This window comes from Convolutriloba macropyga, chromosome 7 (assembly GCF_964194025.1).
Source record: "Convolutriloba macropyga chromosome 7, txConMacr16.3, whole genome shotgun sequence".
Classification (NCBI taxonomy): Eukaryota; Metazoa; Xenacoelomorpha; order Acoela; family Convolutidae; genus Convolutriloba; species Convolutriloba macropyga.
Window position 1 is genome coordinate 11,861,362 of NC_134474.1, and position 24,917 is coordinate 11,886,278.

At 33.8% G+C, this 24,917-nt stretch overlaps 1 protein-coding gene and 1 long non-coding RNA gene across 2 annotated transcripts in view; one reads left to right on the top strand and one right to left on the bottom strand.

Moving 5' to 3' along the window:
* LOC142342098 (carbonic anhydrase 7-like) overlaps nt 1-24,917 on the bottom strand; it is a 51,938-nt gene that overhangs the window by 17,374 nt on the left and 9,647 nt on the right. The gene's annotated exons all lie outside the window — the stretch shown is intronic.
* On the top strand, nt 2,024-9,966 carry LOC142342099 (uncharacterized). The gene is made up of 2 exons (XR_012759149.1): nt 2,024-2,084; nt 9,714-9,966. It is a non-coding gene; the product is annotated as an uncharacterized LOC142342099 (long non-coding RNA).

Sequence of the window (24,917 nt, forward strand, 5' to 3'; positions counted from 1 at the left end):
TAGGTTCAGTTATGCCTTACAAAAAATTATTTAGACGTGTCATTAATGGAATTATTTGATAAAACACCAAAATATTTTAAATATAAGAGCAAAATTCAGAAGATCGCATTTTTTTAATACAAAAAGTCACAGTTATAAAAAACTAATAGCTATTACTTGAAGCATTAAATTGGTTCAATTTTTTTTCAGCAACCAATCGGAACTGTTCTCAAATTACTTATCGATAATACAACAAAATCAACAACGCATAAAGGCAAATTTCAATGATTCGCTAACAGTTTTTAAAAACCAAAAGTGTAAAAGTCAAAGGAAAAATTTTAGCTACAAATTGAAGCATTTAATAGGGTTTTTTTTCGTCTCAATTTCAATTTGTTGAACCTGACGGAAACGATACTGCATGAGAAGAAAACTCAAATGAAAAATGTATTAAGAATTGTAAAAGATAATAAAAAAACTTATACTTATTTTTCTATGACAATAAAGGATTTTGAAGTAAAAAAAGCAACAGGTCAGAAAGTCAAACATGGACACGTTACGTTGCTCATTTTAGTCATTGGTGTGTTTAATGTAATTAATGGTTTTTGACGTCTCGTTGGCATTACAAAATCAAAAAAGGGGCAGAGATCATAAAAAAGAGAAATAAACGGAAGTAGCCGGAATCGAATTGAAGTACATTTTTTTACATTATAGACAACCGCTGGCTGGAACACTATTAAATTTGTTATACCATTACATTCGAAAGAACAAACGGAGGAAACAAACTGTCAGAGAAAAAGCAATAATGAAATCTTTTCGTGAAAATTTTTTTACAAGATGCAATTCCATAAGCATTGTTTATAATAAATAGATTATAATCGATTGTCTGGTAACAATTAATTGTAATCAATAAATGACGGGTAAATAGACAACGATGCATCTCAAAAAAAGAGGGAAACAGAAGAAAAAAAATAATGGACAAGATCTAAACCAACCAATAAAATTTTTATTAAAATCCTTTAAAAATTGCGAAGTGTCAGAAAATTGTCCTTAATATTGTTTTCGGTTGTAGCCAGCTGGGGCTTAGGGATGCAAGAATTAGGGGGAGGGTTCAAACTTTTGATATTAGGAACCACCCTCAACACCCTGAAATTGTCTACTCAAAAAAAGCTTTGATCAACCGCATTCTTAGATACCGGTTAAGTTTAAGGTCGGTTAGGGGAATTTGATGCCCTGCGGGCTTCACCTGTTTATCCCGTTTTTTCGGACGGAAATTCAAAAGGGTCAAATGAAAATTCGGTCAAGCAAAAAATTGCATAAAAAAGACCACAGGACTAATATATTTGCCGCAAACTTCGTTTGAGAGGAATTAAAAATGTTTGCCTGAGCATTACAAAAAACAAGACGTGTCCTCGAGACGAACTTAGTACATATATTAAAAAATAGTAAAGGAAGATCATTTAGAAAAGTTTTCCAATTATTCTCATCAAATTTTTGTAAGTATTAAAATTGGGAAGAATGATTTCTTTTGAAACTTTCAAAGGGATAATCGACCTTGAGGGAAATGTGAGACTGCATACGCTTTTAGAATTAATTTTAGTCGATAGTGCAGCCCATTTTATTTTGTGTGTTGTGGCTGTCTTGTGAATAATTAATGAATTCATGTTTATTAAACAACATTATTATTAATCAAAACTCTGATTTCATTCTCTTCATATTAGCACTTTATTTCAGTTGCGCCATTTTTAGTTTATATGGTCAAGATTTGAGTAATACCATATAAACTAAAAATGACACAACTGAGTTAAAGTGTTAATTAAAAGAATGAAATTAGAGTTTTGATTAATTGTGAACAAACATGAATTCATTGATTATTCATAAAGTTCAGGTAGGTATAAAACATTAACTTGCGCAAATAATTTTGCCGTACCTTAACAAACTTTAACTTCCCGCAATTTTAACTGAAAAATATCTGAAAAAAACATAAAGTTTTACGAAGAACTGAAAAACGATGAGTTTAGCAAATTTTGTACGAATTTTGTTTTAGCCACAGAGCTTTTTGATGTTCTGTCGGTGGATGATCCAGCCTCTCAATCTAATCAAAACAGGTTATCTAATTAAAACAGGTTGACTTCATTCGATGGGCCAATTGGGGCGAACACAAGGCCATTCTCAGTTTTAATCACAGGGTCTAAACAGCGGTGAAAACAAATTGAAATTATAGGACATGATCTGATGAAATTTTGACTGGAGGCAAATTGGTGAGATTTTCCAATTAGAGATGTTTGTGAGCGCATAAAGGTCTGATCAGAGGTCGTTTCGATTATACTGAAATCTTATCTTAATGGGATAATTTTCAGACCGTTGAACAATTAAGCACGCAAAAGTGTGAACTGAGAATGAGTTAGAAGCTGGTTGTTTAGATTTTAACTTTGTCTTTTTTTTAAAGTTGTTCATCTTCAGGAATTCTAATTTATGTAAAGGAACCAAATTCCCTTATATTTCCCTTTAAAAAAACAGCCTGCCATTTTCCATCGAACGATTTACGCTACTTATAGAACAGCGTTTTAGGTGAGTATTTAATAATATCTTTACAAAAAAATCTTTACTTCACGAGGGAAATTTTGGTATCTCAAAGATATCATTATAGCCTTGCAAATTGTCAGCCAATAGTCTTGCAAAACAGCCAAAATTGACCACTTGACGCACATCAGGATTGAAACTGAAGAACAAAAAGAAGAGAGAGAATTTGACATTTTTGGTATCAGTTAGATTGCAAAATTATGATTAATAAACTTTTCCAGTAAAAACTAGTGAGCTTAATACCAGCTATCAATCGCAAGACTCTTTTCCTTAATACTGCAAAGTTTTTAAAAATAAGAACTGGATCACAGACTTGGTAACTGATTTGCTTTAATGTGATTATTTTCTAAAGCTTTTTAAAAATTTAACACATACAACTATTGTTGGATTGAAGAATGTCATCAAATTAGTTTTTTAAACTTAATTGAAAACTTTTTTGACTTTCGCTTTCACTAAACCCCCACAAAATCAAATTTGATAAATTATATTGAAAATTGGTTGAATTGACAGAAAGCTTTTTATCAAACTGGTTTTCAATATGGTGTGCAATATTTGAAGACAATTCTGTAAATTGCCTTCCCAACATGGGAGAGATTTGATTTTTCAAATGACAGAAGAATTATTATTTACAATAATGTTTAGATCCCTTTGAAATTTTTCCGTGTTAACCAAATTTATTTTCTCATTACTTTCTCATCAGAGAGTTTAAATATAATTTGCTGTCATTAATTTGCTTTTTGATGTTTTATTTAAACCAAACAAAAGCAACTAACGTCCAACGAATTGCTCTCAAACGAGTGCAATAAAGGTCTGATCAGAGGTAGTTTCGATTATACTGAAATCTTATCTTAATGGGATAATTTTCCGAACGTTGAACAATTAAGCACGCAAAAGTGTGAACTGAGAATGAGTTAAAAGCTGGTTGTTTAGATTTTAATTTTGTCTTTTTTCTACAGTTGTTCATCTTCAGGAATTCTAATTTATGTAAAGGAACCAAATTCCCTTATATTTCCCTTTAAAAAAACAGCCTGCCATTTTCCATCGAAGGATTTACGCTACTTATAGAACAGCGTTTTAGGTGAGTATTTTATAATATCTTTACAAAAAAATCTTTACTTCACGAGGATAATTTTGGTATCTCAAAGATATCATTATAGCCTTGAACACTGTCAGCCAATAGTCTTGCAAAACAGCCAAAACTGACCACTTGACGCACATCAGGATTGAAACTGAAGAACAAAAAGAAGAAATAGAATTTGACATTTTTGGTATCAGTTAGAATTTGACTATAAACTTTTCCAGTAAAAACTAGTGAGCTTAATACCAGCTATCAATCGCTCTAATAAACGTTGATAGCCTAATGCACTTTTACTTATAGAACCCGTTTTATTGCTTTACGTCGTTTTTTTTAAAAAAATTTTGCCTTTGAAAATATTCTGAAAGAACAAAATTAAATATAAATTGAATCAGATAAAATTGGCGCAGAAAAAGAACTGCAATACAGCAAAAAACTGTGTTGATGCTAATCAAAGCAGCACTACGTCCTTTTGATATTAATAATTGGGCAATTTTATAACGGTTATCGCTCAAATTGAAAAGTATGAGTAACCAATATCATTTGTAAGCTCAATTATTCGTATGAACTAAAAATTTAGAAAGTGCATTCCTTTCTTCTTTTCTGGAAATTGCTGTGTTTGCATGGAATATGGTGTTTTGCTTAAATAATTCATAAAATGCGCTGAAAAAGAAACATTTGAAAACTAGATTTTGGTTACTGTAATGAAAAGTGGAGGTTTTGCATACTAACCTCATTTTAGTTTCGTAATTTTTGCACAATAAGATAGAGATATAAAGCACCAGAGATAAAAAGTAAAGTGAGAAGAATTAAGCGTCTTATCATTTTTTTAATTCCAATTTTCTTAAAATTTTGATAAAATTTCATGCATTTGAGCTTTTTGTTTAACTAAAAGCATAATTGCGTCAGTCAGAAAAGCTTTTAAGTTTTGTAAAACTTATCAAAAGACTCTTTTCCTTAATACTGCAAAGTTTTTAAAAATAAGAACTAGATCACAGACTTGGTAACTGATTTGCTTTAATGTGATTATTTTTTAAAGCTTTTAAAAAATTTAACACATACAACTATTGTTGGATTGAAGAATGTCATCAAACTAGTTTTTCAAACTTAATTGAAAACCTTTTTGACTTTTGCTTTCACTAAACCCCCACAAAATCAAAATTGATAAATTATATTGAAAATTGGTTGAATTGACAGAAAGCCTTTTATCAAACTGGTTTTCAAAATGGTGTGCAATATTCGAAGACAATTCTGTAAATTGCTTTCCCAACATGGGAGAGATTTGATTTTTCAAATGACAGAAGAAATATTATTTACAATAATGTTTAGATCCCTTTGAAAAATTTTCCGTGTTAATCAAATTTATTTTCTCATTACTTTCTCATCAGACAGTTTAAATATAATTTGCTGTCATTAATTTGCTTTTTGATGTTTTATTTAAACCAAACAAAAGCAACTAACGTCCAATGAATTGCTCTCAAACGACCGGCGAGCAATTGGCTTAGGTAGTAGCTTGGGCTTAGGATTGCTAGAATTAGGAGTGGGTGTGAGAGCGGGTTGGGTGGAGGGTTGAAAAGCGATTGGGAGGAAAGTCAGCAATGCGGAGGAAGGTCAGCGATGGGCTGTAGGTTTGTGGGAGAGCTTGACGAGAAGGGGCAGGTCCAAATCGCCAAGTTTTAGTAAGGTGTAAGGTTTATCAAAATACTCTTTTTCTTAAAATTGCAAAATATTAAATGTAAGAACAACTGGATCACAGATTTGATTACTGATTTGCTTTAATGTGATTATTTTCTAAAAACTCTTCAAAAAAATTTAACTTAACTATTGTTGGATTGAAAAAATCATCAATACAATTGTTTACATTTAATGGAAAACGTTTTTGATCTTTGTTATCACGAAACAGCCACAAAATCAAATTTGATAAATTATATTGAATTTTGGTTGAATTGACAGAAAGCTTTTTATCAAACTAGTTTTCAAAATGGTGTGCAATATTTGAAGACAATTCTGTAAATTGCATTCCAAACAAGGGAGAGATTTGAGTTTTCAAATGACAGAAGAAATATTATCTACAATTATGTTTAGATCGCGTTAAAAAATTTTCCGTGTTAACCAAATTTATTTTCTCATTACTTTCTCAGCAGACAGCTAAAATATAGTTTGCTGACATTAATTTGGTTTTTGATGTTCCTATTAAATCAAACATAAGCAACTAACGTCCGACGAATTGCTCTCAAACAAACGGTGAGCAGTTAGCTTAGGTAGTAGCTTGAGCTTAGGATTGCTAGAATTAGGAGGGGGTGTGAGTGGGTTTGATGGGGGGGGGGGTGAAGAGCGATGGGGAGGGGGTAGGTTTGTGTGAGAGCTGGACAAGAAGGGGCAGGTCAAAACGGCCAGGTTTGGGTAGGGTGTACAGGGGTGGGGTCGAAGTGGGCGCGTTGACTTAGGAGAGATGACCGAGAGGGTCAAACTTTTGAGACTAAGAGCAACCCCATCGCACACTGAAAATGTCTCCTCAAAACAGTTTCGGTGAACCGCATACTTAGAGACTAGTAGAGCGTAACACTCTAAGAGAAATACTTGACCACTTGATTCTCTCCGAACGCTAGTTGCTAATATTGTTTCTGAGGACGAAAAATCAAATGGGCCAGACAAAAATTTCTTCAAGCAACAAATTGCATTAAAAAGGAGCAATTCTCAAGGCAATTCTCAATTTTAATTACTTGGTCTAATCAGCGGTGAAAAGAAATTGAAATTATTGCACATGATCTGTCGATGTTTTGATTGGAGGAAATTGGTGAGATTGTTCAATCAGAGATATTTGTGAGCGCATAAAGGTCTGAATAGGGGTTGTTTCGTTTACACTGAAGTCTTAGCTTAATGGGATAAATTTCCGACCGCTAAACAACTTAAGAATGAGTTAGAAATTGGTTGTTTAGATTTTAATTTCGTCCTTTTTCTAAAGTTGTTCTTCTTCATGAATTCTAATTTATGTAATGGAACCAAATTCCATTATGTTTCCTATAACAAAAGCGTGCCATTTTCCGTCAAACGATTTACGTTTCTTATAGAACAGCTTGTTAGTTGTGTATTTAGCAAAATCGCTACAAAAAAATCTTCATATATATCTCTTTACGAGGGAAATTTTGGTATCTCAAATATATCAACATAGCCATGCAAATTGCCACCCAATATTCTTGCAAAAGAGCCAACGTTGGCCACTTGACGCACATTAGGATTGAAACCGAAAATAAAAAAAAAATATATTATATTTTTTGGTATCAGTTAGACTGCAAAAATTTAATTAAAAGACTTTTTAATTTAAAACTAATGAGTTTAATACCAGCTATCAATCGCCCTAGTAAAGGTTGATAGCCTAATGCACTTTGACTTAACAACACGTTTTATTGCTTTACGTCGTTTTTTTTATTTTGCCCTTGAAAATATTCTGAAAGAACAAAATTAAATCTAAATTGAAACAGATAAAATTGGCGCAGAGAAAAACTGTAATACAGCAACAAACTGTCTTGATGCTAATCAAAGCAGCACTATGTCCTTTTGATATTGATAATTGCGCAATATAAAATTGGTTATTGCTTAAATTACAAAGTATGAGTACCCAATCCCATTTGTAAGCTCAATTATTCGTTTGAACTATAAAGTTAGAAAAAGCACTCCATTATTCTTTTTTGAAAACCGCTGTATTTGCATCCAAAATGTTGTTTTGCTTAAATAACTTTTAACAAGCGCTGAAAAAAAAACATTTGAAAAGTAGATTTTGGATACTGTACCGAAAAGTGGAGGTTTTGCATAATAAAGCTATTTTAGTTTCCTAATTTTTGCACAACAGATAGGGATATAATAAACCAGAGATAAAAAGTAATGTGAGAAGAATTATGCGTTTTATCTTTTTTCAAATCCATTGTTCTTAACATTTTGATAATAATTGATGCATTTGAGCCTTTTGTTTAACTAAAAGCATCATTGCGTCAGTCAGAAAAGCCTTTAAGGTTTGTAAATCTTATCAGAAACCCTGTTCCTAATATTTCAAAATATTCAAATATAAGAACTGGATCACAGATTTGGTAACAAATTTGCTTTACTGTGATCATTTTCTAAAAACCTTTTTCGAAAATTTAACACATACAACTATTGTTGGATTGAAAAATATCATCAATATAATTTTTTACACATAATTGAAAACGTTTTTGATTTTGGCTTTCACGAAACCCCCACAAAATCAAATTTGATAAATATTATTGAAACTTGGATGAATTGACAGAAAACTTTATTTCAAACTAGTTTTCAAAATGGTGTAAAGTATTTGAAGAAAATTGGTAAATTGCCTTCCAAACATGTGAGGGACTTGTATTTTCAAATGCCAGAGGAAATATTTTTTACATTAAAATTTAGATCGAACTGAAAAATTTCCCATGTTATCCAAATTTATTTTCCCATTACTCTCCAAGCAGTCAGTTTAAAAATAGTTTTATTAGGAGCGGGTGTGAGAGCGGGTTGGGCGGGGGCTGAAGAGCGATGGGGAAGAAAGTCAGCGATGCGGGGAAGGTCAGCAATGGGGCTGGGGTTAGGTTTGTGGGAGAGCTGGAAGAGAAGGTGCAGGTCCAAATCACCAGGTTTCAGTAGGGTGTATGAGGTATGGTCGGAGTGGGCGCGGTGACCTAGGGGTGGTGACCGAGAGGGTCAAAGTTTTGAGACTAAGAACAACCCCATCGCACGCTGAAAACGTCTCCTCAAAACAGTTTCGGTGAACCGCATACTTAGAGACTAGTAGGGAATAAGGCTCTAAGAGAGATACTTGGCCACATAATGCTCTCCGAGCGCTACTTGCTAATACCGCATCTGAGTAGAATCAAATGGGCCAGACAAAAACCGGTCAAGCCACAAATTGCATTAAAAAGGAACACAGGGCTAAAATAATCGCTGCAAACTTGGATTTGCTTGATTTGTTTGAAACCAGAATTTTAAGCTGTGTTTTAAAAAAAATGATTTTGCAATTTGGTTCAAATAAAAATGATTAAAATATTGATTATTACGGTTCGAACTGTTTACAATCTAATTGTGCTGTCTAAAAGTGGTAACGAGTTTCAAATGGACAAGCAGATTTTATAATGATAAAAAAAATTTGTTATATTGCAAAATTGTTCCGTATGGTTTTTTGATCTTACAGATGAACACCGATATTGATTTTATAAAAAGTTGTTTTATTTCAGATTTTATTCCAATTTTAAATGACATCATGACATTTGATGTATTTTGAGCAGAATAAATTTTTACCACCACACACAGAAACATGAGTTGCAACAACACATAGAAGAATGAGTTTATAACCGATATTTTCGTATTCGTCAGTTTTTGTAAGCTAACTATGTGCTTTACTCTTGCATAAATTTTCTGCTATTGCGTGCATAGTTCACGCTGATAACTTAACAGCAGGATGCTCATTTTTTCTTCGAAAGAAACCTGAGCGGTGCGTTTGTTAGAAGTTTTTGGAGGCAGGAATCTAATTTTTTTGAAAGCTGTTCTTTGAAAAAAATTGTAAATTTTTTCTTAACGCTCTGAGATCGTTTGACTTAATCGTCTGTAACTTCTTGGGAAAATTGTCTTTTTTCAGTTAAAACTGATAATTCGTCTTGTTTTCCTCATTTATCACCGAAAAAGAAAAAACGAAACAATTACAAAAATCTGTTCGATTGTCTGCTGCGTTTTGCAGAGAAACAATTGAGCTGATTTTCATTTATAGCACAAACACTTTTCCTGCTGTTGTCTGCTGAAAACGTAAAAATTGGAAATGAATATTTGATTAAATAATTGGTTTAAAAAGACAACTTTTGCTTCCTTTTGTCCAAAAGGAGCCACTACTATCAGTCTGGATTCAAATAGATTGTCGCAGTTGTTGTAGTTATTTGTGAACTAGTTCTCACTTAGTACCGTATTTGACGGGTTTGAACAATTTATGCCAGTAGTACAATATTCTCCCTGTATAGATATATTTATATAGAGATAAACAAGTAGTTTAAAGAGCATGATATTCATCTTACTGAATTATTTTCGATTTCAGGGGAATTCATATCTTCGGTAGCCTCTATCAAAAAGTGGCGGAATTGGATTTGACTGGTGAAAAAGAAAACCAATTTGAGGAACAACCAGAAGGGAGAAATCAAAAAAGACGCCATGGAAATAAACGAACTTCACTTTAAAGTCTAAAGGCAAAACGTATTGGACACATTTTAAATATTTTAAAAAAGTTTTGGATATTTTTTTGAATTGGTGACTTCATGAATACAAAAGGAAATAAAAAACTATGAAAATTGTGCTTCTATGTTCTTGTCGAGAAGAAGCGTTAAAACATTTCTCAAGAACCAAAATCTCATAATTTCAGGACCCCGGGTTGGGCTGTGAATCCCATAGGTGGATCATAGAAATATCATAAAAAGTCAATCGATGGATCATAGAAATATCATAAAAAGTCAATCGATGGATCATAGAAATATCATAAAAAGTACATCGATGGTTCATCGATGGTTCATTGCCAAATTTTCCCTGATCATAGAAAATTCATCGAAGGGAATATTCTGCTTTTTACTTCATGAAATTTTACTGGGTCTTTTAAAATGCATCAACGGGATTCCACTCAATCATAGAAAATCCATTGAGAGGATTTCTCGGTCATACGAAATCCATCAATGGGATTTGACTGCGTCATAGAAAAATCATCCATGGGCTTCAGTAGGTCATACAGAATCTGTCAATAGAATTTCACTAAGTCAAAAAAAATCCGTCAATGCGGCTTCAGTGGGTCATAGAAAATCCATCAATGGGATTTCACTGCGTCATAGAAAATTCATAAATGGTCTTGGGTAGTTAATACAAAACCCATCAACAGGATTTCAATGGGTCCTAGAAAATCCGTCAAAGCGGCTTCAGTATGTCATACAAAATCCATTAATGGGGCTTCCGTGGGTCATGGAAAATCCATCTATGGGATTTCACTGCGTCATAGAAAATTCATCAATGAGATTGGGTAGTTAATACAAAACACATCAAAAGGATTTCAATGGGTCGTAGAAAATCCGTCAATGCGGCTTCAGTATGTCATACAAATTCCATCAATGGGCGTTCAGTGGGTCATGGAAGTTATATTGATAGGATTCCAATGGGTCAATGGAAACCTATTGATGGGATTTCATTGCGTCATAAAAGATCCATCGATGATACTTCACTGGGTCATAGAAAATTAATCGATGGGATTTCACTGGGTCGTAGAAAATCTGTCAGTGCGGCTTTACTGGGTCATAAAAATTCCATCTATGGTATTTCACTGCGTCATAGAAAATTCATCAATTGGCTTGGGTAGTTTATACAAAATCCATCAATAGGATTTCACTGGGTCATAGAAAATCCCTCAATGCGGCTTCAGTACGTCATACAAATTCCATCAATGGGGTTTCAGTGGGTCATGGAAGTTCCATTGATAGGATTCCAGCTGGTCATTGAAAACTCATCGATGGGATTTCATTGCGTCAAAAAAGATCCATCGATGGTGCTTCCCCGGGTCATAGAAAATTCATTGATTGGATTTCACTGGGTCGTAGAATATCTGTCAGCGCGGCTTCACTGGTTCATAGAAATTCCATCTATGGGATTTCACTCAATTGGCTTGGGTAGTTTATACAAAATCCATCAATAGGATTTCACTGGGTCATAAAAAATACGTCAATGCAGCTTCAGTATGTCATACAAAATCCATCAATGGGGCTTCAGTGGGTCATGAAAATTCCATCAACGTGGCTTCAGTGGATCATAGAAAATCCACCTATGGGATTTCACTGCGTCATAGAAAATTTATCAATGAGCTTGGGTAGTTAATACAAAACCCATCAGTAGGATTTCAATGGATCGTAGAAAATCCGTCAATGCGGCTTCAGTATGTCATACAAAATCCATCAATGGGGCTTCAGTGGGCCATGGAAAATCCATTGATACAATTCCAATAGGTCATTGAAAACCCATTGATAGGATTTCATTGCGTCACAAAATATCCATCGATGGTACTTCACTGTGTCGTAGAAAATTCATCGCTAGGATTTCACTGAGTTGTAGAAAATCCGTCAGTGCGGCTTCAGTGGGTCAAAATAAATCCATCTACGGGATTTCACTGCGTCACAGAAAATCCATCAATGGGCTTCAGAGGACCATAGAAAACCCATCAACTGGATTTATTTGTGTCTTAGAAAATCCTTCAAATCACTTTCAATGGGTCAAAGAAAATCCTTCAACGGGGCTTCTGTGGATCATAGAAAATCCATCAATGGGACTTCACTGGGACATAGAAAACCGGCCTATGCGGCTTCAGTATGTTGTGGAAAACCCATCGCTGGGGCTTCAGTGGGCCATGGAAATTCCATTGATACAATTCCAATAGGTCATTGAAAACCCATTGATAGGATTTCATTGCGTCACAAAATATCCATCGATGGTACTTCACTGTGTCGTAGAAAATTCATCGCTAGGATTTCACTGAGTTGTAGAAAATCCGTCAGTGCGGCTTCAGTGGGTCAAAATAAATCCATCTACGGGATTTCACTGCGTCACAGAAAATCCATCAATGGGCTTCAGAGGACCATAGAAAACCCATCAACTGGATTTATTTGTGTCTTAGAAAATCCTTCAAATCACTTTCAATGGGTCAAAGAAAATCCTTCAACGGGGCTTCTGTGGATCATAGAAAATCCATCAATGGGACTTCACTGGGACATAGAAAACCGGCCTATGCGGCTTCAGTATGTTGTGGAAAACCCATCGCTGGGGCTTCAGTGGGTCATACAATAACCATCAATAAGATTTCACTGGGTCATAGAACATCCGTCAATGCGGCTTCAGTGGGTCATAGAAAATTCATCAATTGGCTTCAGTAGGGCATGCAAAATCCATCAATATGATTCCACTGGGTCATAGGAAATCCATTAGCGCGGCTTCAGTATGTCATACAAAACCCACCGATGGAATTTTATTGGGTCATAAAAGATCCATCGATGGGAATTTACTTGGTCATAGAAAATCCATCGATGGGATTGCACGGGGTCGTAGAAAATCCATCGATGGGATTTTACTTTGTCATAGAAAATCCATGAGATTTCAGTGGGTCAGAGAAAATTTATCGGTTTGATTTCAATGGGTCATAAAAGATCCATCGATGAGATTTCACTGAGTCGTAGCAAATCCATGGACGGGATTTCACTGGGTCATAGGAAATCCATCAATGAGATTTGAGTGGGAGATTTGAAAATTCATCAGTTTGATTTCATTCTCTCATAAACAAGACATAAAAATAGGTCGGTTAAACGTCAAATTTGGTCCGAAGAACGCCAGAAATAATCCAAAAATAAATCAATAAACAGGTCCGAGGAACATTGAAAATAGTTTGCAACAACGTCCAAAATTAAACCAAAAAGCGTCAAAAATAGTATGCAACAATGTCAAAAAGTGTTCAAAATTTCGTCAGAAGTGGGTCTGCAAAAATATTTAAAGTTTGATCGAATTAAGGTCAAAAGTGGGCCCAAAAAACGTCAAAAATTAGTTGCAGCATTGTCAAAAATAGGTCCAAAAAACGTCAAACATAGTTTGCTACAGCGTCAAAAATGGGTCCGAAAAAGTCAGACATAGGTACATAAAATTTCAAAACGTCGTCAGAAAATGTCAAAAATGGTTCCCAAAAATAGGTTGCAACAAAGTCAAAAGTGGACCGAAAACGTCAAAATAGGACCAAAAACTTTAAACTTATGTCCAAAAATCATCAAAATTGGTCGGACAACGTAAAAAATAAGTCCCAAAGACGTCGAAATTGTTCGGAGAAATAGAAAAGTAAGTTCCTTAAGCGTCAAAATTAGGCCCAAAAAACATCAAAACTCTGAGGAAAAACGTCAAGAAAGGTCCGAAAATATTCAAAATTTGGTCCAAAAAACATCTAAAATGAGCTGCAAAAACGTCAGAATAAGGTTTAAAAATGTCAAGATTTGGTCTAAAAAATGTCAAAAATCTCAAAATTGTTCGTAAAATGTCAAAAATTGGTCAAAAAATGTGAGAAATTCATTTGATTTTGTTTACTGGTTGTTCTGAATCTTTTGTCTCCACAGTTGCACTTTTGTTCCTATCGTGGAGCGCGTGTATAGTTAGTGGGAAGGGGGAGGGGGTTCTATGCCACCAAAACTGCCCCTCTTGAATTAATTTCTTTTTGTATCCTCAGATTTGTACTTTTAGGGGCTAGTAAAGCTCTGAGAGAAATGTTCAGCGAATTAATGCCCTCAAAACCTCACCTGTTCATCCCATTTTGGATGTAGAAGTGGCTGGACGAAAAAAACTATTGTACAAATAATTGATATTACGAAAACAAGCCAGCAAAATCCGCCGTTGACCCACTGGACACAATGCTAAAAATGCACTCAATTTAACTTCTATACTGAAGGCGATTACTTTTTTACTAATAACAGCTAGCAATTGTTCTAATGGACTTTGGTAACCTAATTCGCTATTCCTTATTGGCCTAAAGAACAGGCTGTAACGATTCGCTCGTTTTTTGGTTTTGGTTTTTTTCAGCTTGCCTGTATTCATGACATTGCCTAATACCAAGGTTGAAAATTTTTTAATCCATTCTGTTGAACAGCTTTGTGAGGTAAATGAGGAGTGAAACGTGAAAATTGTCAATTATGTAATTTTCAATAATTTCCATACATACAATTTAATGGATTCTGCTTGAGTAAAAAAAATAGACCAAGAATGGACTATAAATGGACTGCGTAAATCAGTTGAAAAAAAAACGATCAAAACAATAGAAAAAAAGTGTAAACATGCAATTCGAATCGCAGCATGTGAACAAAAATCCACTTGCAAGAAATCAATTTTTTGTTCGTCCACAACTTTCTCAAAACTGCTTTAAAATTAGAGTGAAAAAATTTTGCGACGCAATTCCACTCACTTTTCCCCTTCGCTTACTGTTTCTGTTTCACTGGAACCATCGTCTCAATTTAACTCCAAAAGTTTTGAAAATACGAATAATTCTTTAAAAATCGTTTGGAAAAGCTGCGCTCCAATAAAATTCAATTTTTTTGAATAGTGGGAAAAAAGAGCTGTTTGGGGATAGTCGTTGAGATGCTATTATTGGCCAAAGAAGAAAACACATCATATAAAACACCAAAAGAACGTAATTGTTGCAAAGCTTGTCTCAGAGCAATCGGCAGTCAACTACCAGTTTACCACTAACTATTTTTTTAATTCGAAAAAAGCAGTTTGTTAAAACCAAACTTTTCCATTAGATTTCAAATATTTTCAGTATTCAAAATAAATTTTTTGTCTACTCTCAGGATACGCTTCTTTTCAACCTGTCTTTTTCTGTCGCTCTGTCTCTCCTATGGCAAAGAAACTGTCGCCGCCGGCGTTTTTATCAAGTTAGAAAAATTATTATTCGAGAAAGAGGGAATAGTACAAAGATCTTTACAGGAGAATTTAAAGTTTTACAGGAGAGATCTGATTAATTGATCAAGATGGTGTTTTGGATTTGTGAGAAGGAAAAGGCGAAACAATTGCACATATGTGTCTACCATTATCAATGAGAAAAGTCAAGATAGAAATCTAATCACAGCACTATGATTTATAGTGGGCGTCCTAAGTCCGAACATTCATGGTGTAGGATTGTTAGAAGTTTTCCGAATCTGACCATTTTCTGATGTGTATTGACCATAAAAGCACCTAAGATGGGGATGCAAAAGTTCAACATCGGATAATTTATAATTATTTAGCATAACCGATAAACGAATTGCGAGCCGTTGGCTCCGTCAGTAGCTAGCCACAGTTAATTGAGGCTCGCTTTAGCTTAATTGGAGGGGCGTGATTTGAGCGCAAAAGGGGTGCACTGCGTTGGGTTTAACAATGGATTTGGGTGGGTTGATGTTAGGGTGGTGAGTGCGATCAGTTTCTAAGAACCGCCATTCACACCCTAAGTATAACTCTCCAAAACAGTTTCTGTGAATCGCATTCTTGGAGACTAGTGAGCTGAAATTTAAAGCCTAACTATTGGCTCTAAGAGAAATTAATGCCCACGCTACTTCTTTATCCCGTAACCGAAGAAGAAAAGTCGAATTGGTCGGAGGAAAATTTGGTCAAGCAAAAAATCGCATTAGAGAGACCAACAGGATTAATATAAATAATACGAATTTCGTTTTGAGAGCAATTAACATTTTCTTTTTTCCTTAAGAGCTAGTTAAGTCATTTATGATAACACTTTTCCATTATAATTCAACGTTATTGAGAATAAAAGATGATGACATCACGTCACATAACAGCAGCGGAAGTTCGGCATCAGCAAAAAGCGTTAAAGAGAGAGAGAGAGAGAGAGAGAGAGAGAGAGAGAGAGAGATAGAAAGAGAGAGAGAGAGAGAGAGAGAGAGAAAGAGAGAGAGAGAGAGATAGAGTGTGAGAGATGAAACGTAAACGAGAAAGAGAAGGAGAGCAAACCCAACCAGAGAGAAAGAGAGAGAGAGAGAGCTCAGAATAATTTTATTGATGGGATTCGACTATGAAACTTTAGTTTTCTAGCCTTGTTAGTAATTAAATCAAATAGAAAAATTGATAAAATCAAAGTTTAGAAAAAATTTTCCAAGTTCCGCAGTGCAAAATAATGTTCAAAATAATTTTCAGTTTCTGGACTTCATTCGTGTGACTCATCTGCAAGACTTTGTCGGCCGCTAATGATCGTTAAACTCAGAAAAGACAAAAATATTTAAACATTATGAAAACAATTTCAAATTCTAACAAAATTTTATTAAAATTCAAGATATTAATATATTGAAAACCATTTCAGTCTCTCAAGAAACTATACAGTATCCCTTATTCAAGCTTTAAATAGTTTCACTGACTCATAATGATTCATAAACTTGGAACACGATAACAATTTTCCAAAAATTGGAAAAAAAAATTATCGAAAAAACTGCTAAAACTCGAGTCACTAAATATTGATAACAATTGCATTAACTCCAGAAACTATGCAGCAGCTTATTATTAAACCTTGAAAGATGCCACTGGTTCACAGTCTCCGCCAATTTAAAAAAGATTTATGAAAAAGATTTAAATAACTTGAAAGGGAATGCAGTTTTTTTAAAGTTGCTTAAATTCGTGATATTGAAATGTTGAAAAAGATTCCATCACATCTAGAACCTATGCAGTAACATATTATCAACCCTCAGAGGAGGTACCTCGGCTCTTGAGGCTAGGCAAACCTAAACAACGACAAAAACTTTCGAAAACTTGAAAAAAGTACAAGTTTTATCAAAAAGTTACTAATATGGTGATATTAAAAAAATGAAAGCTATTCATATTTTAGTAACTTATTATCAAAAATTAGGGGAGCTTTTTTGGTCTCTCAGCCTGGAGAGACTTGAATAAACAAAAATAAATGTCAAAAATTTAAAGAAAATTGAACTGATGTCATAAATTATGCTTATTTTTGTAATTTAAAAATGTTGAAACCTTTCCATTGCAATTAGAAATTATGCAAATACCCATAATCAACTGGAAGGCTGAGGAGGGGTGACAGTGGGGTGGGGGCCAACATCACGGGGAGGGGTTCGACAATATTGAAAGGGTCAACAGTGGGGGGTCTTCAAACTCTAAGAACCATCCTCCACACCATAATTATAAGTTTCCAGAGCATTTTGAGCTGAAACAGAGCTGAAAGGCTCTAAGAGCACTTATTTCGCGCTAGATGCCACCTGCTTATCCCGTAGAACAAGCGAAAAATCGCATAAAGAAAAGACCGACAGGACAAATATAATTGCTACAAAATTCGTTTGAGAGCAATTAATAATTATCTAAACCAGAACGCATGAACCAAATTTTCATCCTTTTAGCTGAGCCTAGGTTTGTTAATTTTAATAATTTTTTTACATTGATTTTACTCCGTCTGATGCAAACTTTACAATTATCGTAGGTATAAGTCTCGATCTCCTATTCTAACACTCCTTTTCCGAATTGAACTGATTGCGAAGAATGTTTTTACATCTAAACTTCTGGGAATTACTCCATTTTTTAGACGGGTAAAAATTCCGTTATTATGTCCGATGATATTTTGTACGAGGAAGCATAGTAGTTGGAGTTTGTCCCATCTTGTCATTCTCGAATGCTTTTTTCTCAATGTGGTTGCTCCCCTTGTGCATGACTGGTTTGTGGAAAATCTCAATACAACTCTGGTTGTTCTCGCCAATTGATATTGGGTGCTTGTATTGAATGCCAGGAGCGGCAAGGAATTGTTTTGTTTATAATATTCTCTGAACTGCTGCCGCCGTTCGCTGGTTCTTTGCTTTTCATGAAAATTGAGCAACTGTGGCCTGCTTTTTTACTTAACAATTGCGTGCTAGACCAAATAATGACTATGTTTTTTACAATGATTGTTCCTTCATCTGGTGAATCCCTGTCTCAGTAGAAAATTCGCCATCAATTGTTTTAGTTGCTAGCTGCCTGCATGTCTTTCTTGCTGATTCCGTGGCGCACCAAGTCGTGTTAGTGATCACTATGGCATTTTAGGTGACCATCTGAGCCTATTTATTTTGAGTCTATTCTTGAGCCTATTTATCCATTTTTAAATGGATGAATTTGAAACTTTTGAAATTTTTCCCAACTTCGCGCGGCAACTTTGTTGTTCTCTTTAAAAATGGGACGGAAAACTCAACATAAGTGCACCTACAGATTTCTCCATTCACCTGCAGTTGCAATTGAAATGGATGTTTCTTGAAGATAATTGAACACTTCTGTGTCAGCGGTATATTTTTGTATAGAATGTGGCGTTATGTAAAACATTTGAAAATCGACCAATTTTCTTTTCTGACTAAATGATTATGGTTTCAAAAAATAATAAGTCTCTTTATATTGTTTCTAACCACTGCTGCCCCATAAATAATAGAAGGTGACCAGAAATTTTGGCACACCTAAAAATTCGCTTATTCGAGTTTCAAGGTACTCAGACTCAATTTTCAAGGGTAGCAAAAATGTGGAGATTCATTACCTCAAGTTAATATGATAATGGCCTAAAAAAATTGTCTAAAATTATAGAAAATGAAGAATTGCACAAATTTCTTTAAAAAATAGATACAAATACTGAGAAAAAAGTTCAGAAAAAAAATCTTAAAATTGCAAAATTTTTTTGTCATATTTTGCAACTAAAGACTTGTATTTACAGAAATAAAATTTATTCGTTTGTTTTCATAAAAACTCCGTTTGTAATTAGCATCTTTTCAAATTCTAAATCTCTTTCTTTTTCTAAATCTCTTTCTTTTTCTAAATCTTTTTCTAAATAGGGCAGTAAAACCAAGAAATAAGCGAAATATTGATAAAATAGGTTGAAAAATCAAAGTAGCTGACAAATCTGCAAATTAACGGAAACCTCATATTAGACACCAGAAACCTTCAAATCGCTATCAGAAGTACCCTACAAAATTACAATAGCATCATCAATTCTCTGAACAGAAAAATAACCAAAGAAACTGTTTTAAAAAGTCACTCGTTAAAAAAATTGATTTGAAGAAAAAACCATTCCTTTTTCGTTCCGCTCATTGATTTTGTTCAGCAACCATAGCACTCCGGAAATTTTCACGCGTTTCAATTCCTGTTTCAAACTTTACTTTCTTTTGCTACCCTTAAAAAGTAAGGCTGAGAATCTTGAAACGCGAATAAGCGAAATTATTGCTAAAACCTTTGTGTTTCTACAGCTTCAACATAGACATAGACCAAGTAATAAAGAGACCATAAATCTACAGGGATATTTTTTTCTAAAAATCAATTTGTATCTCCAATGGCACTTTAATGACTTTGCCGTCGTTGGATGGTGCTTTTATTCTTCTAAGAAGAATACCAAAAAAGAATTGATGATTTTCAGATTGAATTCTCTGTATTTTACTGTATTGTGAAATTTTTGACAACGTGGAACACAAAAATTTGCCGCACTTTTTTATTTGAGCTGTTAAAATTAACTTATGTCACCAAATTCTTCTAGGAAAGACAATTAGAGGAATTTATCTAAAAAATTCCTTGAGAACTGTATTTTTCAATGAAAACAGTGAAGCAAAGCAACAGGGAAGTCACAATAAGCTGAGGAACTTGTCTAGTATTATAGAAAGAGAACTGAAAAAGTTTAACAAAAAGAGGTAAAAATATTAAAGAAAAAGTTAAGAAAAAAGTTATTCTTAATATTAAGAATTACTTTGTTATATTTTGCAACAAAAAGTTGTTTTCATATAAATTAAAATGTTTTCACTTGTCTTTTTTAAAAGCTCCTTTAATAATTAGCATCTTTTCAAATACTAAATAAGGCAGTGAAGGTAAACACTAGGCAAAATTTGGCTAACATCATTCGAAAAATCAGCCGAATAGCTGACAAATCTGAAAAATAACGTAAATCTCAAGTTTGTTAACGGAAATCTTCAAATCACTATCAGAAATACACTAAAACTATTACATTATCTCGATCAATTCTCAGAGCATAAAAAATAACTAGTTTAAAAAATCGGTAATGAAAAAAGGATCTTAGCATTTTTGTTTCAGATTTCAGTTTCTCGCTCTCTTGGAAACAGTGGTATGAATAAACCATTCCATTTCACTCCACTCATAAATTTTGTTCGGCAGCCATAGTACTCCAGAATTTTTCACGCGTTTCATTTCATGTTTCAAATTTCACTCTATCGAACATGTTGAAAAAGTGTTAGCGAGTAGAATCCGAAATCGACTCGATCTAAAAACTAACTTACGACTTAGCCGACCGCTAACGTCCTGAAAAACGAAAAAGACGAAGAAAAGCGAAAATTGAAGAATCAATTCTAAAAATCTGGTAACTTCTTATGACAATCTCAAATAGCTGACAAACGTCAACATTTAATCTCCGTGCTCTTAAGAAATTGTTTCTGTATGTTCATCAACAGACAACCACGAGCATTGGAAAACACGTCAAACTTGAACGAAAAAATACTACAAAAAAACTGTAAATTTTTCAAATATCTAATCACTGAAGATTTATTTTTTTCACGTGGTAACAGTTCCACTGAGGCCAATTTAATTAGACAGGTGAAAATCAAAATCATTTCTGAAAGGTTAAATTATATTAAAAGTTCTTAAAGTCTAAGAACTTTTTATAACAATCTCATAAAACCGACAAAAATCAACAGTTCATCGCCGTGCTCTTAAGAAATTGTTTCTGTTTGTTCAGCAACAGACAACCACAAGAAATGGAAAACACTTCACACTTGAACAAAAAAGAAAACTACAAAAAAACTGCAAATTTCTTAAATATATAGTCAATCAAATCTTAATATTTGTTACGTGAAAACGGCTCCACTGAGACAAAATTACTCAGACAGATGAACGTCAAAAATATTTGTGAAACGCTAAGTTATTTCTGAAATTTTAAAAGTCCAATAACATCTTATGAAAATCTCCAAAAGCGACAAAATTCAACAGTTCATCTCCGTGCTCTTAAGAAATCATTTTTGTTTGTTCATCACCAAACAACCACAAGCTCTGAAAAACACTTCAAAAGTGGACGTGAAAACAATACTACAAAAAACTGCCAATTCGTTGAAAATCTAGCCAATCAAATTTTATTATTTTTCAATTGAAAACAGTTCTATTTTTCACTGAGACAAAAATTATCTAGACAGTTGAACAGCAAAACGTTTCTTAAAGTCTGAAAAGCAAAATTAAGCGAAAAAACTTCAAATATGGAAAGAGAGCCTAATATTGACTGAATTTAGCTTATATATTACGACTAAAATAAACTCAGTAGCACCATATATATATATATATATATATATATATATATATATATATATATATATATATAATAATATATATATATATATATATATATATATATATATATATATATATGAAAAAATCACAAGATCACAAATCCAATAAATCCAATACGAAGACTAATTTAAACCAATTAACAGTACACCAGAAAAAAAACTTGAAAAAGAACACAAAAACTGCTAAAAAACGTCCAAATTTGAAAACCGCGAAATAACAAAACAGTGCAATATTGAATCTAAAATCTTATATATAATTTAGATGGACAAAAGTGGCTACCAGATATGGGTTTTCTTGTAAGTATTGTTTTAAAACTGCGTTTTACCAAAAACGCTACGTAAAACGTTAAGTATAGCGGTGCACGTGATCAAAACCTTTTGCTGGCTTAACGATTTGTTTTTCATACCTACTTTTCTTGCTCTCTCTCGGAAAAAATGCAGTGTAAAAAAATGCGTCAAAAAATGCGATGTGAAAATTCGGTATGATCAACAACTCTCTTCTTGCTACTCAATTCGTTCAGCCGTTTGACCTACACACTTATGTTTCACAAGCGGCATTGACTTTTACATCCTGTTTTAAATACACTCCAAAAAATTATTTATCTAAGGATAGCTCCGCTCCCCAATACTCCTCATTGAGTCGTAAAAAAAAGACATTTCTGTAATAAAGTTCTCTGATTCGTAAAAAGGAGAGCACCTGAGGCTGATGGCGGCTAATAATCAGCATGACAAAAGTACCAGGTGTCCAAAGTCAGTTAACGCCTAAAATTACGTTTATTTAGCTCTAAAAAGACAATTTTCCTTTTTTTCAGATCTAAAGAACTCGTCTATTTTTAGATTTTTATACAAAAATTCTTGCTTTGGGCGTTTTCTTTGTGCAACGTTATCAGGGTTTAACTGGCTTATTTAGGGATACCAGAATTATCATAAAATGGCTTCAAAATTACCTCTTAAAATGGGGATGTCCAATTTTTAATGCTCTCTCAAATGTAATAAAGTTGTAAAATGGAATACTTTTACAAATCCGAGTAAATCTTTTCGCCTCCTAAAGGTGTCGTTTTGACCCTCATAGCGACATGTAATGATACAAAAAGTTCTCAGCTCTCATATCATATAACAAACATGAACATACACATTGCAAGCTTGAAAACAAAGAATTCTAATCGAAAACATGAAAAGTCTCAACACGCCCTTTTTCAAGCAAGTGTGTTAATGCATGTAATCTGATGACAAATAATTTTAGCCTGGGACCCAAACTGTAACTGATTCCACTTGCATGCATGATGACTATAGAAATATATTAAAGAATGTTAACCCAAATCCCCGTTGGGACTGAACGTCTATGATGTTTAGCGTCTAGGTGTTCAATTCCGTGCGATAACATTTATTAAATGTAATGGCTAGTTTGACCTCTTGTCTGGTCTAAGAAACCCATTATCAGAGCAAAAACAAGCACTAGCTTGTTCACTCATGTTCGGGTGTAGGAAATAAACCCCCACGTAAAAAACCACATAATTTTAGGAAATAAACTCCCGCAAAAAAAATACATAATTTTAGGAAATAAACTCCCGCGGAAAAAAACACATAATTTTAGGAAATAAACTCCCGCGGAAAAAAAACACATAATTTTAGGAAATAAACTCCCGCGGAAAAAAACACATAATTTTAGGAAATAAACTCCCGCGGAAAAAAACCACATACTTTTAGGAAATAAACTCCCGCGAAAAAAACACATAATTTTAGGAAATAAACTCCCGCGGAAAAAAACCACATAATTTTAGAAAATAAACTCCCGTGGAAAAAACCACATAATTTTAGGAAAAAAACTCCCGCGGAAAAAACCACATAATTTTAGGAAATAAACTCCCGCGGAAAAAACACATAATTTTAGGAAATAAACTCCCGCGGAAAAAAACACATAATTTTAGGAAATAAACTCCCGCGGAAAAAACCACATAATTTTAGGAAATAAACTCCCGCGGAATAAACCACATAAATTTAGGAAATAAACTCCCGCGGAAAAAAAACCACATAATTTTAGGAAATAAACTCCCGCGGAAAAAACCACATAATTTTAGGAAATAAACTCCCGCGGAAAAAAACACATAATTTTAGGAAATAAACTGCCGCGGAAAAAAACACATAATTTTAGGAAATAATCTCCAGTGGAAAAATCCACATAATTTTGGGAAACGAACTCCCGCGGAAAAAAATACATAATTTTAGGAAATAAACTCCCGCAGAAAAAAACACATAATTTTAGGAAATAAACTCCCGCGAAAAAAAACCACATAATTTTAGGAAATAGACTCCCGCGGAAAAAAAACACATAATTTTAGGAAATAAACTCCCGCGGAAAAAAACCACATAATTTTAGGAAATAAATTCCCGCGAAAAAAAACCACATAATTTTAGGAAATAGACTCCCGCGGAAAAAAAACACATAATTTTAGAAAATAAACTCCCGCGGAAAAAAACCACATAATTTTAGGAAATAAAATCCCGCGAAAAAAAAACACATAATTTTAGGAAATAAACTCCCGCGGAAAAAAAACAAATTAATTTTAGGAAATAAACTCCCGCGGAAAAAAAACACCTAATTTTAGGAAATACACTCCCGCGGAAAAAAACCACATAATTTTAGGAAATAATATTCCGCTGAAAAAAAACACATAATTTTAGGAAATAAACCCCCGCGGAAAAAAACACATAATTTTAGGAAATAAACTCCCGCGAAAAAAACGCATAATTTTAGGAAATAAACTCCTACGGAAAAAAACCACATAATTTTAGGAAATAAACTCCCGCGGAAAAAAACCACATAATTTTGGGAAATAAACTCCCGCGGAAAAAAACCACATAATTTTAGGAAATAAACTCCCGCGGGAAAATACACATAATTTTAGGAAATAAACTTCCGCGGAAAAAAACCACATAATTTTAGGAAATAAAATCCCGCGGAAAAAACACATAATTTTAGGAATTAAACTCCCGCGGAAAAAAAACACATAATTTTAGGAAATAAACCACTTAATTTTAGGAAATAAACTCCCGTGGAAAAAAAACACATAATTTTATGAAATAAAATTCCGCGAAAAAAAACATAATTTTAGGAAATAAACTCCCGCGGAAAAAAACCACATAATTTTAGGAAATAAACTCCCGCGGAGAAAAACCACATAATTTTAGGAAATAAACTCCCGCGGAAAAAAAACCCATATGATTACAGATAGTAAAAAAGCCTCCAAGGAAACAAACCCCCACGGAAATTAACACACCTGGAAAAAAACCCCATTTCAATTTTGAATTTTGGTCGTGATAATTTGATTCTGATACCTTCATATCAAGTCCCTCGGGCAGCTAAGGCATGGCCATGGCCCGCAAAGCATGACCAAACTCGGTAAACGTACAGCTCGTTA